The sequence below is a fragment of the Phodopus roborovskii genome, unplaced genomic scaffold (assembly GCF_943737965.1).
Source record: "Phodopus roborovskii unplaced genomic scaffold, PHOROB, whole genome shotgun sequence".
Lineage (NCBI taxonomy): Eukaryota > Metazoa > Chordata > Mammalia > Rodentia > Cricetidae > Phodopus > Phodopus roborovskii.
In genome coordinates, this window is record NW_026126571.1 from 27983339 (window position 1) to 27996896 (window position 13558).

The window sequence follows — 13558 nt, forward strand, 5'->3', positions numbered from 1 at the left end:
TCCACATGTAGAAGAATGGAACTAGATCCTGCACAAAAATCAACCTCAAGTGGATTAAAGACCTCAGCAGAACACCTGAAGCTGAAACTGCTAGAGAACAAATTAGGGAGTGTGCATCAGGAGGCAGAATAGACAAGGACTTCTGAATGGGATCCACCTTTGGAAATAACCATAACCAACAAGTGGAGGTTCATGAAACCTGAGTGCTTCTGTGCAGCAAGTTGTCAGTGTGTGAAGAACCAGCTGAAAGTGGGAGAAAATTCTAGGGCACTATCCCTCCAGTTACTGTCTAGAATACACAAAGAACCTCAGAAACTAAGCATCAACAAAACAGCCTGCGGTGTCTGAATGAAAATGGCCCCCGTAGGCTCATGAGGAGGGGCACTATTAGGAGGTGTGGCCTTGTTGGAGGAAGTGTGTTACAGGGGGTGGGCTTTGAGGTTTCAAATGCTCAAGCCAAGCCCAGTGTCACTCTCTCTTCCTGCTGCCTGCCAATCCCTAACACTCAACTCCCTCTCTAGCACCGTGTTGGCCTGCACATCACCATGCTTCCCACCATGACAGTAATAAGCTAAAACTCTAAACTGAAAACCAGTGCTGGGCAGTAGTGGCCCACGCCTTTGATCCCAGCACTGGGAAGGCAGAGGCAGGTGGATCTTTGTGAGTTCAAGGCCAACCTGCTCTACAGAGCTACAAAGAGGAAAACTCTGTCTCAAAACAACAACAACAATTGTCATGGTCATAGTGTCTCTTCACAGCAATAGAAAGCCTAACTAAGACATAACTCAACCCAATTAAAAAAAATAGTCTATGAACTAAACAGAGTTCCCTGCTGTTGTTCTTTTGCTATAGTTGTGTGCTTGGCATGCTTGCTTTAAAAGGGAAACTTGTACATGCGTAACTGAGTCCTCTGCGCAGCCAGGTAAGTCGTGACTTAGAGATGACATGGCCGTGAGCATACTGCCCATCGTCAGGGGGCAGGGTCAGCAGACTGCTGGGTTCCAACACCCACCTCAAAAAAAAAAAAAGAAAGAAAGGAAAGAAAGAAAGGAAAGGAAAGGAAGTGGCTAGTAGATACTTTAAAAAGTGTCAGCATCATTAGCCATTAGGGAAATGCAAATTAAAACTTGATTGAGCTTCCATCTTACTCAAGAAGACAAATGACAACAGATGCTGTGAGAATGTGGGGAGGGGGCCCCTATTCACTGTTTGTGGGGCCACTTCTGACACCCTTGAAGTTAATTCTTGTTAGACCATGAACATTTAGAAAATCCTGGGAAGCATCATCATGACATGGTTCTGGAAGGATCTTTGATGTCCTATGGGCAGAGGACATTAGTAGAATGGCAGAGGGACAGTTTGTACAGAAGGGAGACACTCCAACCCCAGGAAGTGGTAGGGCAGGAGACTAAAGCAGGTCCTAGCTACCTGGCTGACTCCCTGAGCAGATGGCCTAATGACCTGTGAGTGACTGAAGACTCTCGTGTCTGGCACAGCACCTGCTGGTATTGCCACAAGGATCATACTCACCAAGTCACTCCAAAATCCACACACTAAATCCCTTACCCCTTTAGGGAGTATGAGGAAGTGGGGCCTTTGTAAGGTGATCAGGGCCTGGGGTAGGATCCCCTAGGAAAGGAACTGGTGCCCTTGTGAAGGAGACTTAGGTGCTACATCCCCTCTCACCATCCGAGGTCGTCTGCAACCTATGAGGAGATGTGCCCCAGAACCTAACAGTGCTGGCCTCTTGGCTTCAGGTTTCCAGATTCAGAGTCTGTAGGAAAAGATGCGTATTTGAGCCACCCATCCTCTGTGCCTCATAATTATAGCCTGGATGGACTAAGAGGACATCTTACAGAGGATCAGGTAGGGGCCATCCCATCCTATAGGTGGGGAGCAGAGGCTGCAGGGAAACAGTGACTTGGCTGGGGTTTCGTGTTCAGCTGCTTAAAACACTTGAAAAGTACCCCTGAGCTTCCCATTTTGCTTATACTGGATATCCAAACCAACCAACCAAACTGGCTGTCTTTGCTTTTGGAACTAATGGTTGATCCTGACTGTCCACTTCACAGAATTGCAATCACCATGGAGCCAGACATGGAAGCTCATGCCTTTAATCATAGCACTGGGAAGGCAGAGATAGGAGGGTCTCTGTGAGTTCAAGGTGGCTACATAGAAAGACCCTGTCTCAAAGAAATAAAAACAAAACAAAACAAAAAGAATCGGCACTATCATGGAAACAAAGCTCTGTGCGTAGCTGTGAGGGAGTTTCTAGCAGAGGTAAACTGAGACGGGAACACCTCCCTAACTGTGGGCAGCACCATCCTTTTGGGAAAGGGTCTTGACGACTGAAAAGGAGAAAGCAAGCTGAACACCAGCATCCATCTCTGCTTCCTAACTGTGGATCCATTGCCATCTACGCCTGCTGCCATGCCTTCTCGACATAAAGAACTGTCCGTAGTGAACGGTATCCTCAAACTCTGAGCCAAAATGAGCACTTCTCTTGAGTTGCTTTTGTTGGGTGTTTTGTCACAGTGCTGAGGATACTACCTAGTGCGGAGACATGCTCCTTCCCATGCTGACCCGTGACTGTTGTGACACCCACTCTCATCTCATGTCCCTGCCTCTGTTCCTCCTCACCACAGAGTAGCCAGGCTGGATGTAGCTATACCCTAAACGCCCTCCTCCTAGATGACTCCCAGGCCTGGGGCAGCAGCTTTGCCTGCCTGCCTGCTTGGTCAGTCCTCTCTAGAACCTGCCTTTCCGATGTCCATTTTTCTGCCACCTGATTCTGACTTAGATGTCATTTCCCCAGAGCCCTACTACCCACTCTACATTGTTCTCCTATATTTCTAATCAGCCAACAAATATGCCATGTTATTTAGTCTTTAGCCTAATTTCATAATGTCATGCTTGCTCTGTGAGAGCCAGGACTTTGCTCAAGTCCATCCAGGTGTGGTGTGCCTGGGACAGAGGTGGCATATTAAACCCCAGCAGAAATGGGACAGGACTGTGTCCTGCTGCTGGGACCAGCCCCTACTAACTGTCACGTGCAGAAGAGAAGAAACAGGGACGGGATTGAGTATGTAAACTGCTCTTTATTCAAGGAACAGCAATCTGACGAGACATTAGTTTAGTATCCTAGATATTTATCGTCTCAAAAAAAAAAATCCAGTTGAGGGTCTGGAGAGATGGCTCAGAGGTTAAGAGCATTCTCCACTGCTCTTGCAGGACCACAGTTTGGATCCTAGCACCCACATGGTTGCTCACAACTCTCTGTAACTCTGGTTTCAGGGACTCTGATGCCCCCTTCTGGCTTTGTCAGGCACCACACTCATGTGCACATACACATCGTTAATATGAATTTAAAATTCAGTAGAAAAACACATGCAATTTTAAGATTTAGTTTATCTTTAGTTGTAGGTGTGTTGTGCATGTGTGTGGGGATACCCATGGGAGCCAGAAGAGGGTCTTGGCCTCTACAGCTGGAGTTAAAGGTGGTTGTGAGCTGCCTGGAAAGGGTGCTGAGAACCAAACTCAGGTCCTCTGCAAAAGTGCACTGAGTACACACTCCATAAAGGGTCTCTCTGGTCCCACACAGACAGTCTGCTATTTAGCAAAGCAAATACCAGGAAGAGAGATTTGGGGTGGGTTGCCCCAAGATGGAAGGGAGTGGGAAGGACAACCTAGTGCTTCTGTGTTGTGACTTTTAAGGATGTTATTGTGGATGTTTATGAGCTGGGTAGCGCATTTGTAGGGCAACATGACCCTTCTTGATGGACCAGGTCTCCTCTTTAGCCCAGCGAAGGGGAGAGAGGTGTCAAAAGCATGGTGTAAGTGATGCTGTGATGAGGCCAGGCTCCACAGGGAAGGGGCAGGGAGAGTGTCCTGCTGCCTGAGTTTCTGATGTGGTGGAGATAACCTACCTGCAGCTTTCAGGATGTCTAACCACAAAGGGACATCAGCTCTCAGGAGACACAGCCACAGAGCTGCAGCTGTGGGTTTCCTACATCTTACCATTATGGGCACCAGGAGTCAGGAGCCCTGCTGCTTATTCCTGGCATACACTAAGTGCTCATTAAATGCTTGTTACACACAAGAAGGAGCCTTACATAGCGCCACTCCCTTTTCCTCTTCTCACTGAATGTGTTCTTAACAGCGCCAGCTCCCCCAGGCCCTCGGGTTAGCCTTTCTGTCCCAGCTCCACCTTGGCTTTAGGAATTAATGTGCTTTCTTAAAGCTCATTACCAAGATTGGCTTTTAAGTTTAAAGAGCCCTTTAGATCCCCGAAGCCTTATAAATGTCTTTTAAGTCACATGAAAAAGATCCACACTTCTGAAGGAACACCAGGCAGAACCAAAGGCAGGACAAGACTCAGGACCAGGCCAGAGATGGGAGGGAGGGCTGAGATGAGCTACAGGCTTAGCCTAGGTTCCAGCAAACACCGAGATCCTCCATCAGTGCCTGGGTGGACAAGGAGCAAATGCAGAGAGAAGTACAGTTCTGGACTTTTATTTCAATCGTGGAAAAATGCACGTAACGTGAGATGTGAAAAGCACACAGTTACAGAGCAGAGCCAGAAAGTCTTCATCTGGCAACTGAACTTTGTGCTACCAACCCCATGCATGTGTGTTTCTTCTTATACACGCAAACCTATAACAAAGCTTCACTCGTCACCTGGCATAGATGAGTGATCAGCATCCTGGCTCCTGTTCTTTGGGGCTGATACTCAGTAAAATAAGGGAGCCTTAACTCTTATCTGGGTTAATAGAGAGAGGATAACGTGAACCCTCTGCTATGCCAGGTGCCAGTGTGCCAGCCATCAGGTTACTACTCAAGGAGGGTCAAGAACATCTCTGTATGTTCCCCCTTCGCACACTTCCTGAATACACATGGGCTGATCCTATTTTCATGCCATGTCCTAAACTTGGACGTAGCCTCAGTTTGTGGCGTGGGAATCTGAGATAGCGAATCTTTGCTCTAGTTAGCCATGTGGTGAACAGATTTTAAATGTCCGTTTTCCTTTCTCTTACTGAGGAGGGCAGGAAGTCTGAATATTAGAAGTTGTAGCTGTGCTTGTGAGAGAATGGAGGCAGACTGCAGAGTGATAAGAAATAGTGTGCATGCATCTGCACTCTTGTGTGTGCACTCCTGTGGTGTGCCCATGTGTTTGCAGGTACCTGATTCCGAGTGTGTGTGTGCATGTGGAGGTCAGAGGCCATAGTTTAGTGTCCTCCCCCATCATTCTCTGCCTTATTTCTTAAGACAGGCTTTCCTACTGAATCTGGAACTTGCTAGTTTGGCTAGGCTGGCTTACCAGCAAGCCCCTAGTGTCCTCCTCTCTATGACTCTCCAGTCCTGAAGTTATACACATGTACACCAGGCCCAGCAATTTTTGCATGGGCTCTGGGAAATCAAATACAGGTCCTCATGCTTGACTGAGCCTTTTCCATGGCCTCTTGAATTATTTTTGGTTGCAGATAGAACAACAATAAGAAGAAGAGTGATGAACTTTGACCCTGAAGAGAATTAACCTGTTGAAGCCAAACCATGTACTTGAAAGTAATCCTGGGCACAGGAAGGGTGGTTGAGCCTGCTCTCCAGTCAGAATGCAGGGGCTCTCCATACTCCTGGGATGCTTTAGGACTGGTGTGAGTCAAGTATGGAGCAGCCAGTGCCCTCCCTCCCACGATCCTCTGAAGAAGGTCACCCTGTGTGTGGCTTGCTAGACAGGACTGACTTTCAGCCAAATTGTCAGCGCTGTAATTGGCTATTGTCCCAGCCTAATCATTAGTATACTTTTGTTAAAAATTCCTAGAAGCTTGCTAAAAACGTGATTTCCAGGTTGTATCTCAGAATCTGCAGCCTAAATGCCATCCTGGGTATGGTGGCATACACTTAGCAGCCAAGCGCTAAGGAGGCTGAGGAGAGAGGATTGTGAACCAGTCTGGACTCCGTAAGTGACATCTTGTCTCCAAAGATCCAAACTAGCCAAATCGGAAAATAGGCCCTGAGACACAGGGCTGGGATGTCACCTTAGAAAGTCAAATAGTGAAGCGGAGAGCTGATGTCTCACCCCTGACTGCACGCCTGGCATGTTACAGGAGGGGGCAGGGAGGAGTTAGCAGGAGTCCCCTTTAGTATAGCCCTCTAGCTTCAAGAGTAAACTTTTAGCGTGGCTCCTTGCTGTTCAGAACTCTGGTGGAGGGGATATGACCACTCTCTGTCCTACCATCGGGACACTGTAAAACCAAATGCATGGCAGCCATGGAAGCGTCTGAGAAGCGGGAGGGCTATCCATGTGCTCCCCACCCTAGAGCAATGGAGACAGCTGAAAGTGGATATATACCAGGCGCCCCTGTTTAGCCAGTGCCAGATAGACCCGCCAATCAGGACATCACACTTTTCCTGGTAGGCACAATCATGTGCGTCTACTGAAATTTTAAAATAAGGGTTTTGGGTGAGAGCTTATTTGCTGTGGTCATCATCTGAGTGTGCGTGACTAGAACCAATTTTCTGGCTAAGCACATGCTTCTACCCTGAGCAAGAAGATTGCGCCTTCAAGAAGACAGACTATGCTTCTGGGCCAAGCTAATGATGGGCTGCAAGGTCACAGGGTTTTAGGGACACCAGCCTGCCAGGCTCCAGCCTTTCCTAGCCTCTTTGTGAGTGGAGCTGCCCTCTAATTAGGCATAGTGTGACACCACCCAGACTCCACGGTGGCACAATTGCATGTCCAGAGGCCCCAGCAGAGAGGATGTTTTGTGAACTCATTTTAATTCCCTGGGCCAGAAACCTGCTCTGCCAGCCTGCCAAGCCTGGTCCCTGCAACAGCTAGGGTTTTCTTTTCATAGAAAGTGCACAAATATCCGGTCCATCTCTGGGACAGCTTGGGCCGAGGGTCTTTGGTGGAGGGTCTCGATGGTGGGTCTTCCTGGTAAAAAGCTGGAAACCCTTTCTTTGGATGAGATTTCAAGGAGGTGCTAGCAATGCCAGCAGGAAATACTTTATATGAGATCCTGTTTCCAAAAACAAACAGTAAAAATAGTGTTCTGGCTAGAGAGATGGTTCAGCGGTTAAGAGTGTGTACTTTTGATTGCAGAAGACCCAAGTTCAACCACAATTTTGGTCAACTCACAATTACCTATAACTCCAATTCCAAGGACTCTGATGTATCCTCCTCTGGCCTCGGACATATACATATACACCATTGAAAATGTATTCTAATGACATATCTCTTTAGGTCACTGGGATAGAATGGATAGGAGCCAGCCAGGAAGACCACAGGGCAGGTTCTAAGGCAGAGCAGGCTGGCTTTGTAGCCAGCCTGAGAAAGGACAGTCCCTCCCTGCCTCCTCTGCTGCGGTCTCCTCTGTTCTCATGCGGACACCACTATGACTGGTTTGTCCTCTCACATCCTCTGTGACTCATCTACTTGCTTTTCCCAATTTTTAAGGCAGATAGGTGAGGTCTGTCCTCTCTGTTTTACTGACCACAGCAAACAGCTCCTGGGAGACCACTGGGCGAAGTGGGTCTGTCTTGTGCACTTTCTTCAAGAGCACAGGAGTCTGGTGTTTGGCTTGGGTTTTAAGAATACTTACCTACCATGCATGGGATTCTGGGTTCATTCGCCATCACCACATCTACTGGGTGTGGTGGTGCACACCTGTAATCCCAAAACTCAGCAGGTAGAGCCAGGAGGATTAAGAGGTTCTAAGTCATTCTCAGCTACCTGGAGGCCCTGAGTTGCTTGACAGGGTGACACTATGCCTCAAAACAAAGCAAATCAATAAAACAACAAAAAGGCAAAAGCACAGGAGATTTTGACCGACTTCCAAAGTGTGGTGCATCGTACATCCCTGACACTTAGATTCAGGCCAGTTAGTGACCACCACCTTCAAGAACTGTGGTGTCTGTAACACACAATGTTTGTTGTAGTAATGCATGGTGTTGTAATGGGGGTGGAGATGGCATGGGCTGTTCTTCAGCCATTAAGGGATGCCTTCAGTTTTAAGTGGGCTTCTCTAGGAGGACAAAGCCAGTGGAATGTATGTAGTGCTATAACAAAGAGGACTCATTGGGTTGACAGCAGGGCTGGGCGTCTAAGACGTGAGGTCCAGTGGGTGTTCTGGATGAGAACCTGGACTGGTGGTGATGTTGCTCAGAGGCAGAGATGTAGGCTCAACCCAGGAGCATACACACAAGAAAAGCCAGACTTAGGAGGCTGACAAAGAAGCCGGGTAACTTCAGAAGTCCTGTTTCTGCCTGGAAGGTCTGGAAGCTTCCAGGTGTCCCTGGTATTGCAAGGACAAAAGCTGGAGTGTGAGTCCTGGCAACGTGAGACATACTCCTTCAGAAAGAAGGGTTTGTGAGTTCACACCCTGCCTTCTTCCAGCTTCTTTGCATCAACTACCAGATTGTTGGATGCTACTCCCCACAGTCAGGGAAAATCTTCACACAGTCACTGATTCACATGTCACCCTCTGTGGAACACCCCCAGAGCCTCACAGAAGTTCATTCATTCATCCGGTCCTGGGCATCTTGTAACCCTGTCAAGATCATAAGCAAGGACAGCCACCACGTCTCTTCCTGTACAACTAACTTCCTTGCAAAATAAACATCTTACATTGATCAGCAGATGAGTAGATACTAGCAATGTGTACATACACAGAATAGAGTATTATTTAGCGATAAAGAAAATGAAGTCATGAAATTTTTGGGAAAATGGGTGGACTTAGAAAGTAGAATATAGCCGGGCAGTAGAGGTCAAAACCTCTAATCCCAGCACTTAGGAGGCAGAGGCTGGTGGATCTCTGTGAGTTTGAGACCAGCTTGATCTATAGAGAGAGTTCCAGGACAGCTAAGGCCACACAGAGAAACCCTGTCTTGAATCTCCCCTAACACTGTGCCCCCCCCCCAAAAAAAAGGAAGAAAGAAAAGAAAGAAGGAAGGAGATCATTTAGAATATTTGGTGAGGTGACCCAAACTCAGAAATTAAAAACAGAACATGTCCTCTGTCATATGTACATCCTAGCGTATAATGTAAGCATGTAAACAGGTTGTGTGGAAGCATAGTATATAACTTAGAAATGAGACCAAGAGAGTATTGCCAGGCGAAGGAAGGGTAGAGTGTGCATGAGTCATGAAAGAGGATAGAAAGCTAATTTCTAGTCTCAACTGTCATTCTTTTTATTTTTTCATAGTTAATAATTGAATTAAACTTTTTAGTTATTATGTTAACAATAACCAAAGTAAAAACATCAATAATGTCATTGAGGACGAGGATATAAAACCAAAAGTGAAGCTCCATAACTTCAGCATGGCCGTCCTGATTATGTAGAGGTTAATTCAGGTGCAGTTTGGGCTGGGCAGGTGTTTGAGTGTCATCCTTAAACAACCTGTGTGATGCTTTTGTTTGTGAGTTAATGTTAATCCCTCAGGTTGAGAATAAGACCACTACCACAGTTCAAAGTCAAATTTGAAGTGAGCTTTAATTAAATACTGGCCAGGTTGATGGACTCTCTGGCCAGGTCCATCTCTGGTTTCCCAGATATTGGCTCCAAGTCACATTTTGCAGGGGCCTAAAAAGGCAAAACCCATAATTCACCACATTCCCCCCGAGGTCCAATCAGGGTTAAGCATATGTTCTGATTTATGTTTTGCCCACACACCTCCCATTCACATGTGATCAAGCACATCTGGTACAGATGAGTTAAACAAACTTGTTTAGGGGAATGAAAACATGTGGCATGTTATCTCCCAGAAACAACAGCCTCCAGCATTTCAGGAACTATCTGTCCTCGGGCAAGGGGCTTACAGATCAGAAGCATTTTTTGTTCCATGCATCTCTTAGGTATAGTAACTAAAACTTAAGTCTGGCTGTCACAGTAATTAGAGTAAAATGATTTTTAAAAAGAAAATATTTTGGAGTTAATTTCCTTGGGCAAGGGTAATATTAAGTTCGCATAGAGCAGTAGGGTCTAGCACAAGCAGTCAGTACATGTATAATTAGATATTGTAATACTGCATTTCAATCACAATAGGAAATCTAAAACAAAACAGAATGTCAGCACACTTGTTTACTGGTGGTAGGAGTATGTGTTGATGCTTTCAGGTTCTCAGGCCTCTTAAGCAAAGAATGGAAAAGAAAGCTCACAGGACTAATAGAGATGTGAGGTGGCTGCTCCCAGCCCAATCTTTGGGCCATGAGTGCAGGCAGTGCGGACTCCTGAGTGGTCAGAGTCAGATGAGACATTGTATCAAATCCACTCCCATCCAAAGCCCAGAGGACGTGGGAGGTGAGAGTTGAAGATGGGGGGGGGGGGTGCTGGGCGGAAGTGCCGGGCAGTGCCGGACATGACGCAGCCATTGCACACATGAACTCACAGCAGCCGACCACACAATCTCAAGCCACTAAACTTCCAGCAGGGATGGCAGAAGAGTGACACATTTAGCCTAAAAAATGGCATTGCAGGAGAGATTTTCATCTGTAAGAGTGCCTCCTACTTCTATCATTTCACTCTGTAGATGAGAAAGGAAGTCTTAAGTCCATGCCTGGAGCTTCCGGTCTTCCTGGGCATCTACTTTAAAATACACACTTAAAGAGACAGGCAATAATGAAAAATTCCATGTTTCGTTCTTTTCTTTCACAGATAGAAGTTTTTTTTGTTTTGTTTTGTTTTTGTTTTTTATTATGTCACATACAGGTGGTCTCACTTTCCTCCCTCAGCCTGGCATGTAGCCTCCCTCCACAGTGTGAAGAGGCCAGCACTGAGGCCTACAGGGGGTGTAAATTAACATCTGCCCCAAATGGTCCCAGCACAACAGCCCAAAGAATGACTCATTCAAGTTAATTCAGATGAGTAAAGGAGTTTATTAGGGATCACCATGCAGAAGTTTGGAACCACACCCCCTCCGCTTACACACACACACACACACACACACACACACACACACACACACACACCAAGCACCTGGTTGAACTCAGGGAAACCTTGGTGTCAACTTAATAGAAGTGATCAGGGACAACATGAGGCACAGGCAAGACCAGATTCTGGGAAAGCTGTGTGTCCCCTTTTTCACTGGACACTCTGCTGGTCTTGCCAAACACTGGCCCACAGGGAAAGGGAGGCTTGCCTTGCTGCAGGCCTGGGTGGAGGAGAGCAGCTGACAAGATGGAGTTACTTAGCTAGGATCCTAAGGAGGCTTCTGGAGGACCGAACTGTCCCCATGTCATGTCTGCCCTCCCTCCCCTCCCCCCACCAGCTACTCCCAGCTGGGTTTAGTCTGGTCGCTCCCCCTTGCCACCTCAGGGCTTTTCTCACCTAGAAGGAGCCTTCTGATCCTCACTTTCTGTCCTGTGTTTCCTAATCTTCACACCCCCCTCCCCATGGCACACACACATACACACCCTATGCTCTCTGATCAGAGCAGGATCAATGGGAATTTCAAGTTTACCTGGTTTGTTTTGTGGCTTACAAACATTCATGGTTCTCAGGTTTCAGAAATTGAAACTTGAGGGAGGAGGGTCAGGGGAGGGGAGGAAGAAGAAGCTGCTTAATACTTTCCCATTAAAACAGGACTGAAGACTGTGGGGCTAAATATGACCAAAACACACTCTATAGTGTGAGACTCTCAAAACCAAAAATAGAACTCATAGGACCATCGAAAAATAAATAAGCCAAAAATCTTAAGTAGAGCCAATAAACTGGCTCAGCAGGTAAAGGTGCTTGCTGCTAAAGCCTGACATCCCGAGTTCAATCCCTGAGACCCATATGCTGAGAGGAGAGAACACACACACAAATAAAATACATTTAAAAAATACTAAAATGGGAGCTGGGTGTTGGTGGTGTACACTTTCAATCCCAGCACTTGGAAGGCAAAGGCAGGTGGATCTCTGTGAGTTCAAGGCCAGCCTGGTCCACAGAGCTAGTTCCAGGACAGGCTACAAAGCAATACAGAGAAACCCTGTCCAGAAAAACCAAAAAACAAACCAAAACAAAAACTAAAACGGGCTTGGTGGTCCATGCTTGGAATCCCAGCACGTGGGAGGTAAAAGCAGGAGGAACAAAAGTTAAAGGTCATCTTCAACTCTATATTAAGTTCTAGGCCAACCTAGGATACTTGTAAGACCCTGTGTTAATCATTCAAGGCCAAGGCCACAACCTAACAGGGTTTAGGGTTATAGAATCAAGATAAGAGGTGTTTGGAGAGGCATGGATGAATTTGTTTTTCCAGTATGTTATCAGTCTCATGCGTGAGAGCTGTCCCCTCCTGTTCGTTCCCCTATAGACAGACACTCTCTACCCCACTATGAGTGCCCTCTGGAGGCAGAGCAGGATCCCGAACAGTCTCCTGTAGTGTTCATTCAGGGCACACTGCTCTCACTGGAGGCTCATTCCTGGCTGGTTAAAGAACATCTAAGGCTGAGGCCCAGCTCTGATCCCCATGCTTAATTGCCTTTGCTAATCACACTGAGATCAAGAGGATAAAAATAGCCTCCAGGGTCTGGTGAGCAGCCCCCTTGATGCAGACAGTGAGTATGGAGCTCTAATAGGCTCCTTGATGCCGCCTGAAATCATTGCTCTAATTAAATAAACCAACCTCCACACCTCTTCAAGTCACAGCGAATGGAGGTGGAAGGCCCTCCAGAGAGAGCTCATGCCCCTGGCTCCCCCCCCCCCCACCGCCCCACCGTTGTGTGCTGGCAGGGCAGGAGCAAAGTCTCTCTTCCTCTTCTTTTGCCTCCTTCCCCTCTCTCTGCCATTGTCCCTACTCTTTCCCTCTGAGCCTCTCTGACTTCTCCCACATAGTTTCTGATAGACAAGTTCAGTTCATGTTATGGATCTCCTCGTTTGTGTTTGCTGGTCCTTTCTACTTTTGAAGCATTCTCCCAGATATATATATATATATCTCCTCAAGCCCTGCTTCCAGAAGTTCATGTGCTTTTCATTAAAGACTGTTTACGCAGCTGAGGATGACCTTGAACTCCTAATCTGATCTTTTTGCCTTTACCGCCTACTGTTGAGGTCATGTGCTATCACACGTAGTTTGTTGTTGTTGACTCCCTATGTGTAGTGCTCACTTTCCAAATAGGTTGTCAGGTCTGAAATTATGGCTTCAGCCTCCACTATTTCCCCAGTCTGAGCCTGATATGCCACCTGACAGATTGTTTCCCGAGGAACCCTGTGATTCAGGGGTGCAGACCATTGGCATGAGCTCCCTAAGCTATAAGCCCCCAAGTGTCCCTGCGAAGACATCTTCTTTCTGACATCCAGCCAGGCACAAAACCCTAAAATTCAGAGGCTGCCCTCCAATTCTGCCTTCCCACTTTACCACATGTGTTCCCCTGCCACATCCAATATGGCATCTGCCCGGAAGACCCTCGCTGGTACCAGCTGATTGCTGCAAGGACAGGTGCCTGCAGGACCCTGGGCCTGCCTCTTCTTAGTCCAATGTGGAGTCTTCTTGTAAGACTCCTAGCCTATGCAGTCACAGCCTCACCCAGAGCCATGGCTCAGGAAGCCACTCAGAGGCCCTGCTGCCCTTCAAGGCTGAA